The sequence below is a fragment of the Lolium rigidum genome, chromosome 6 (genome assembly GCF_022539505.1).
Source record: "Lolium rigidum isolate FL_2022 chromosome 6, APGP_CSIRO_Lrig_0.1, whole genome shotgun sequence".
In the NCBI taxonomy this organism is placed as follows: domain Eukaryota; kingdom Viridiplantae; phylum Streptophyta; class Magnoliopsida; order Poales; family Poaceae; genus Lolium; species Lolium rigidum.
Window position 1 is genome coordinate 140,689,580 of NC_061513.1, and position 8,764 is coordinate 140,698,343.

Sequence of the window (8,764 nt, forward strand, 5' to 3'; positions counted from 1 at the left end):
AAACCAATTTTGTTGTGTCGTAGAAGACAGTACCTTTATTTTTGCGAGAGGTCTCACATGTCGGAGTTTCTGTATTTTGCATGGTTAATAGATCCAGATCTGTCCAGTAGGTCTTTGTGTGATTTTTATTTTTACAATTAAAACAGTTTTTGAAACAAAACCAAATCCCAGTGCTAGGTATCACTTTGGTCTACAAGTGTGGCAAAGGAAATATTTTTCTGAGCTTTATTTAATTTCTGGGAATTTAATAACCAAAACAGGGTACCTTTTTAGTATAAAAATTGTGTAAATTATTTTGTAATTAAGAAAAATACCAAACCGATTTTGGTAGATCACATTTTTCAGTACCTATACAGTGATATGTTTGTTACTGCTTGGATATGCTCTGATGACTGTGTGCCTTGAAAATGGTTGGCTCTAGTTTCTGCCTTGTCAAAATGTTTAAAAATATTTATAAGTTTATTTTTGAAAACTTCCAGTGCATGTGAGTTCCAAGTGTTACTAGCTTCCCGTAGATGTGATGCATGTATTTTTGTGAGCAACAGAAAGATTTAGGTCATTTATTTAGTTCCTAAGACATTTCTGGTTTTATAAAAATTATATCTTTCGTTTGAAAAATCTAAATTTAGTGAATCCAATTTCTGTAACTTTATAAAGTCAAGATTTACTCTCTGTGATTTTACCAAATTTTTGTGTGCCTTTTTGTAGAGTGGTTTGCTAATGTGGTGTTGTTGCTTATTTTACCCATAGGGAAATTGTGTTGTTTATGTTTAAAATGCTTTTTAATGAACCTTGGCACCAGACCCCTACTGGTGGTTTCCAAAGGTCATTAGCCACCTTTGATTGTGTAGATTATGATTTTTTGCGAGGCAGAACTTTTTTAGTTAATGGGTGTTATCTTAAGGCCTTTTCGAGTAGCGGTAAAATCATCCCCTTTATAAGTAAGATGGCCATCTTGCCATAGGTGATTTTTAATTGTCTTGTTTCGTGCCTCCAATTGAGTGGTTCGCTATTACATTGAGTGTGTGTGGTTGATGCTATGGCTATATGTTGATTGTTCGCCTTTTATTTTGCGACGCTAGAAATGCGAACGCTATCTGAAAAGGAGAGGATCTTGGTGAGGATTTCGAAGAGGGAGGAAAAGCGAGATGGTTCATGAAGATGAAGTCCAGGGAAAAATAGCCAACAAAGGCAAGCCACCTTTTGATGCATCTCTCGATCCTACATATACCTTGTTCTTGCATTATTCCAGGTTTTGCAAAGTGCATGTTTTTCATTTATTATTGTCGGTGGTTAGCGCCACCGGAGTTTTAATTAATCCACCCTTAGGGTGCGGACCTCATTGGAACCTACCGATCCCCATCTTAGTAGTGATATGGTGCTTATCACCTTATCATCCTTGTCGCCGATTTTCAAGAAAAGGTGGACTATAGGTTGGGAGCCCTTGTGAAAAAGTTTTGGAAAATGTTTTCCTAGAAAGATGTTTTTCGAAAACCTTGGAATGGGGTAGCCCTGCCCAAGTGGGAGTTTGAAAATGAAGAGCTGATTTGCAAAAGTGAGTTTTGCTGGAATAAAGTGGAGATAAAAAGGTTTTCGAAAACTTCGGTGCCTTGGGTACTTAACCTGACCAATTAGACAGTGCAACCATATTACCCCAAAGTGGGCACGGGGCGTAGTGTAGTAGTTTGTCTCGCCTTAGACTGAGTCCTGCAAGTGTAGTGGCAGTCCGACCATGGACGCTTCGACCGGGGTTCTTCCCATGAGAAGGGACGCAACCCATTTGCCTGTTCAGGTACGCGGGGTACAACTTATGAGCTCCCATTGAAAGATGCCTAGTGGTTGAACGGCATTCGGAGGGTCGGGTGTGCCGGGGACTTTGCAACTCCTGGGTAAACGGCATCCCGGACTCTGGTGTTGGGAGGTACATCTCATTCGGCATGTCTTAGGCTAAGGCGAGCAAGCGAAAAACTGCGATCGGTTATCCGAACCTCGTGTTTTGACGCTTGGTGAACCAGGGATGATCCCGGCGGATTTATCGGATCTTATGGTGAAAGTGTACAACCTCTGCAGAGTGAAAACTATTCGAATAGCCGCGTCCGCGGTCATGGACGGTTGGGAAGGCATGATACCTACGCTGAAGAGTTTCTGTTTTACAAATGTTTTCAAAGAAAAGATTTTGAAAAGTACCGGGAAGGTACAGGAAAATTCCAGTGGGATCGGAGGAAATGTACCCGAGAGGTACGGTGGAAAGTGGTACGAGTTGTTTTGGCCATTTCGAGGGCCGGGAAAATAAATTGGGTCACCCTTACCTATTAGTCTTCAAATGACAATTGTTTTCAAAACGATTTTCAACAAAGTTATAAAGATATCTTATTCTCGAGAGAAACTCTCTCTCGCTTTTTGTCACCTTAGTTAGTGCCTGTTCCTTGCTACTGCCATATTGCATATCCTTTATTTATCTCTAAGGTGGTTTGCGAGTACATTCAAACGTACTCATTGGCATTGTTGTCCTGGCTATTTACTTGGCCAGACTTTGAAGAGGAGTACTACGAAGAAGAATACTACGACGCCGAAGACACGAACTAGGATGCTCTCCCAGTCAGCCGCCTGTAGGGTAAAGGCCTGACGTGGGTTCCACCGCTGTTTGAAGTCAAATAAATTTCGCTGCTGTTTGTTGAACTTCGGCCTTGCTGGCCTATGATGTAAGACGTCCGTATTAATATTATTCCGGTACTGTAATGGATGATGTAATCTGGTATCAGTTCGGTTATGTATTCACGATGGAATGATCTTGGGATCGTGAAATTGTATGCATAACAGGAGTTCTGGACTGGTAAGTCCGGGGCCCCACATGGCCCTTCGGCATCTCGTCAATAGGTTAGTTCCGGAAAACGCATAAATATGACATAAAGTATGCATAAAACATGTAGATATCATCAATAATGTGGCATGGAACATAAGAAATTATCGATACGTCGGAGACGTATCAGCATCCCCAAGCTTAGTTCTCGCTCGTCCCGAGCGGTAAACGATAACAAAGATAATTTCTGGAGTGACATGCCATCATAACCTTGATCATACTATTGTAAGCACATGTAATGAATGCAGCGATCAAAACAATGGTAATGACATGAGTAAACAAATGAATCATAAAGCAAAGACTTTTCATGAATAGTACTTTCAAGACAAGCATCAATAAGTCTTGCATAAGAGTTAACTCATAAAGCAATAAATCAAAGTAAAGGTATTGAAGCAACACAAAGGAAGATTAAGTTTCAGCGGTTGCTTTCAACTTATAACATGTATATCTCATGGATATTGTCAACATAGAGTAATATAACAAGTGCAATATGCAAGTATGTAGGAATCAATGCACAGTTCACACAAGTGTTTGCTTCTTGAGGTGGAGAGAAATAGGTGAACTGACTCAACATAAAAGTAAAAGAAAGGTCCTTCGCAGAGGAAAGCATCGATTGCTATATTTGTGCTAGAGCTTTTATTTTGAAAACAAGAAACAATTTTGTCAACGGTAGTAATAAAGCATATGTATCATGTAAATTATATCTTACAAGTTGCAAGCCTCATGCATAGTATACTAATAGTGCCCGCACCTTGTCCTAATTAGCTTGGACTACAGGGATCATCGCAATACACATGTTTTAACCAAGTGTCACAAAGGGGTACCTCTATGCCGCCTGTACAAAGGTCTAAGGAGAAAGCTCGCATTTTGGATTTGTCGCTTTTGATTATTCTCAACTTAGACATCCATACCGGGACAACATAGACAACAGATAATGGACTCCTCTTTAATGCATAAGCATGTAGCAACAATTAGTGTTCTCATATGAGATTGAGGATATATGTCCAAAACCGAAACTTCCACCATGATTCATGGCTTTAGTTAGCGGCCCAATGCTCTTCTCTAACAATATGCATGCTCTAACCATTAAAGTGGTAGATCTCCCTTACTTCGGACAAGACGGACATGCATAGCAACTCACATGATATTCAACAAAGAGTAGTTGATGGCGTCCCCGTAAAACATGGTTATCGCACAACAAGCAACTTAATAAGAGATAAAGTGCATAAGTACATATTCAATACCACAATAGTTTTTAAGCTATTTGTCCCATGAGCTATATATTGCAAAGGTAAAGAATGGAAATTTTAAAGGTAGCACTTCAAGCAATTTACTTTGGAATGGCGGAGAAATACCATGTAGTAGGTAGGTATGGTGGACACAAATGGCATAGTGCTTGGCTCAAGGATTTTGGATGCATGAGAAGTATTCCCTCTCGATACAAGGTTTAGGCTAGCAAGGTTTATTTGAAACAAACACAAGGATGAACCGGTGCAGCAAAACTCACATAAAATACATATTATAAATATTATAAGACTCTACACCGTCTTCCTTGTTGTTCAAAACTCAATACTAGAAATTATCTAGACTTCAGAGAGACCAAATATGCAAACCAAATTTAGCAAGCTCTAGGTGTTTCTTCATTAATGGGTGCAAAGTATATGATGCAAGAGCTTAAACATGAGCACAACAATTGCCAAGTATCAAATTATTCAAGACATTTTAGAATTACTACATGTAGCATTTCCCGATTCCAACCATATAACAATTAACGAAGCAGTTCAACCTTCGCCATGAACATTATGAGCTAATAACACATGTGTTCATATGAACCAGCGGAGCGTATCTCTCTCCCACACAAGCATGAATTTATTCAAACACAAACAAAAATAAAAGCACACAGACGCTCCAAGTAAAGTACATAAGATGTGACCGAATAAAAATATAGTTTCAAGAGAAGAAACCTGATAAGTTGTCGATGAAGAAGGGGATGCCTTGGGCATCCCCAAGCTTAGACGCTTGAGTCTTCTTGAAATATGCAGGGTGAACCACCGGGGCATCCCCAAGCTTAGACTCTTCACTCTTCTTGATCATAGTATATCATCCTCCTCTCTTGACCCTTGAAAACTTCCTCCACACCAAACTCGAAACAAACTCATTAGAGGGTTAGTGCATAATCAAAAATTCACATGTTAAGAGGTGACACAATCATTCTTAACACTTCTGGACTTTGCTCAAAGCTACTGGAAGGTAATGGAACAAAGAAATCCATCCAACACATCGAAAGAGGCAATGCGAAATAAAAGGCAGAATCTGTCAAAACAGAACAGTCCGTAAAGACGAATTTTATTGAGGCACCATACTTGCTCAAATGGAAATGCTCAAATTTAATGAAAGTTGCGTACATATCTGAGGATCACTCACGTAAATTGGCATAATTTTCTGAGTTACCTACAAAGAATTAGGCCCAGATTCGTGACAGCAAGAAATCTGTTTCTGCGCAGTAATCCAAATCTAGTATGAACCTTACTATCAAAGACTTTACTTGGCACAACAATGCGATAAAAATAGGATAGGGAGAGGTTGCTACAGTAGTAACAACTTCCAAGACTCAAATACAAAATAAAAGTACTGTAGCAAAATAAACACATGGGTTATCTCCCAAGAAGTTCTTTCTTTATAGCCATTAAGATGGGCTCAGCAGCTTTAATGATGCACTCGCAAGAGATAGTATTTGAAGCAAAAGAGAGCATCAAGAGGCAAATTCAAAACACATTTAAGCCTAACATGCTTCCTATGAAAAGGAATCTTGTAAATAAACAAGTTCATGAAGCATGATGCAACAAGCATAGAAAGATAAAACAAGTGTAACTTCAAGATTTTCAGCAAAAAGAGAGGTGTTTTAGTAACTTGAAAATTTCTACAACCATATTTTCCTCTCTCATAATAGCTTTCAGTAGCATCATGAGCAAACTCAACAATATAACTATCAAATGAAACATTCTTATCATGAGTCTCATGCATAAAATTATTACTACTCCCAACATATGCATAATCAATTTTATTAGTAATAGTAGGAGCAAATTCAACAAAGTAGCTATCATTCTTATTTTCATCATCAAATATAGGAGGCATATTGTAATCATAATCAAATTTATCCTCCATAACAGGCGGTAACAAAAGACTACTATCATTATAATCATCATATATGGGAGGCAAAGTATCATCAAAGTAAATTTTCTCCTCAATGCTTGGGGGACTAAAAAGATCATGCTCATCAAAACCAGCTTCCCCAAGCTTAGAATTTTCCATATCATTAGCAACAATGGTGTTCAAAGCGTTCATACTAATATGTTCCATAGGTTTTTTAATTTTCGCATCAAACCATCCATGTCTTAAATCAGGAAATAGAATAAGAAGCTCATTGTTGTCCATTATGCCAAACTAGTGTAAACAAGAAACAAAAAGATGAAATTGCGGGATCTAAAGGAAATAGCTTCGAGCACACACACAATGGCGCCAGAAAAGTACTTTACCTGGGACCAGAGTATGAGAGCCCTTTTACCTTTCCTCCCCGGCAACGGCGCCAGAAAAGTGGCTAGTTGCCGGGGTTGCCGGTGTGTGAGTGCCGTTTACCTTTGCTCCCCGGCAACGGCGCCAGAAAAGTGCTTGATGTCTACGGGTGCTTCTATTCTTGTAGACAATGTTGGGCCTCCAAGAGCAGAGGTTTGTAGAACAGCAGCAAGTTTCCCTTAAGTGGATCACCCAAGGTTTATCGAACTCGGGGAGGAAGAGGTCAAAGATATTCCTCTCATGCAACCCCGCAACCACAAAGCAAGAAGTCTCTTGTGTCCCCAACACACCTAATAGGTGCACTAGTTCGGCGAAGAGATAGTGAAATACAGGTGGTATGAATAAGTATGAGCAGTAGTAACGGCGCCAGAAAAGTGCTTGCTGGCGTGTGGTTGATGGTGGTAATATTGCAGGAAGTACAGATGCAGTAAAACAGTAAACAAGCAACGATAGCAGTATTTAGGAACAAGGCCTAGGGATCATACTTTCACTAGTGGACACTCTCAACATTGATCACATAACAGAATAAATAGATAGATGCTAGACTCTACACTCTCTTGTTGGATGATGAACACCACTAACTGTGTAGGATTACACGAACCCTCAATGCCGGAGTTAACAAGCTCCACAATATTCGATGTTCATGTTTAAATAACCTTAGAGTGCATGACGGATCAACATAACCAAACCAAGTACTAACATAGCATGCACACTCGTCACCTTCACACTACGAAAGGAGGCATAGATCACATCAATACCATCATAGCAATAGTTAACTTCATAATCTACAAGAGATCACAATCATAGCCTACACCAAGTACTACACGATGCACACACTCGTCACCATTACACCGTGCAGGAGGAATAAACTACTTTAATAACATCACTAAAGTAGCACACAGATATATTGTGATACAAAACACATTGCAATCATAAAGAGATATAAATAAGCACTTCACTATGCCATTCATAACAGTGAATAAGTATTCTGTGAAATATAGCCTAAGAGACCCACACGGTGCACACACTTGTCACCTTTACACACGTGGGACAAGGAGTCTCCGGAGATCACATAAGTAAAATCCACTTGACTAGCACAATGACATCTAGATTACAAGCATCATCATATGAATCTCAATCATGTAAGGCAGCTCATGAGATTATTGTATTGAAGTACATAGGAGAGAGATGAACCACATAGCTACCGAGTACAGCCCTTAGCCTCGATGGAGAACTACTCCCTCCTCATGGGAGACAAGCAGCGTTGATGAAGATGGCGGTGGTGTCGATGGAGAAGCCTTCCTGGGGCACTTCCCCGTCCCGGCGGCGTGCCGGAACGGAGACTCCCGTCCCCGCATCTTGGCTTCGCGATGGCGGCGGCTCCGGAAGGTTTTCTCCGGTTTCGTCGAACGTGTCGTGGTTTTTAGGTCGGGGACCTTTATATAGGCGAAGAGGCGGAGTCGGAGGGGCGACGAGGCGACGACACACTAGGGGGCGCGCCCCCTAGGGCCGCGCCGGCCTATCATCTGGGGGCCCAGTGGCCCTCCTCTGGCGACTCTCGGGTGTTCTGGAAGCTTCGTGGAAAAATAGGATGCTCGGGCGTTGATTTCGTCCGATTCCGAGAATATTTCCTTACTAGGATTTCTGGAACCAAAAACAGCAGAAAACGAGAACCGGCCCTTCGGCATCTCGTCAATAGGTTAGTTCCGAAAAACGCATAAATATGACATAAAGTATGCATAAAACATGTAGATATCATCAATAATGTGGCATGGAACATAAGAAATTATCGATACGTCGGAGACGTATCACGCACTATTAGCGTCAGCAACAACGTGGAACCTGCACACAACACAACCAAAATACTTTGCCCCAACTTACAATGATGTTGTCAATCTCACCGGTTCGCTGAACACAAAGGATTAAAGGTATCGAGTGGAAAGAGATGTTTGCAGTAATTAAAGAAAACAGTACTTGCAATAAGTAAACAGAACAGGGTTGCAGTGGATGAATCTATCAGTGTAAAGGAAAGGACCGGGGTCTACAGTTCACTAAAGGTGTCTCTCCATAAAGATAAATACATGTTGGGTGAACAAATTACAGCTGGGCAATTGACAGAATACCGACCATACATGACAAGACGATTACTATGAGATTCGTTTGGGCATTACAACATAATACATAGACCGTAATCCAACTGCGTCTTTGACTAATAATCCACCTTCCGGTTATCGTCTGAACCCCTTCCAGTATTAAGTTGCAAGCAATAGATTATCGCATTAAGCAATGTGTGTAAAGTAAACAATAGAATTACCCTCGGATAAAATATTG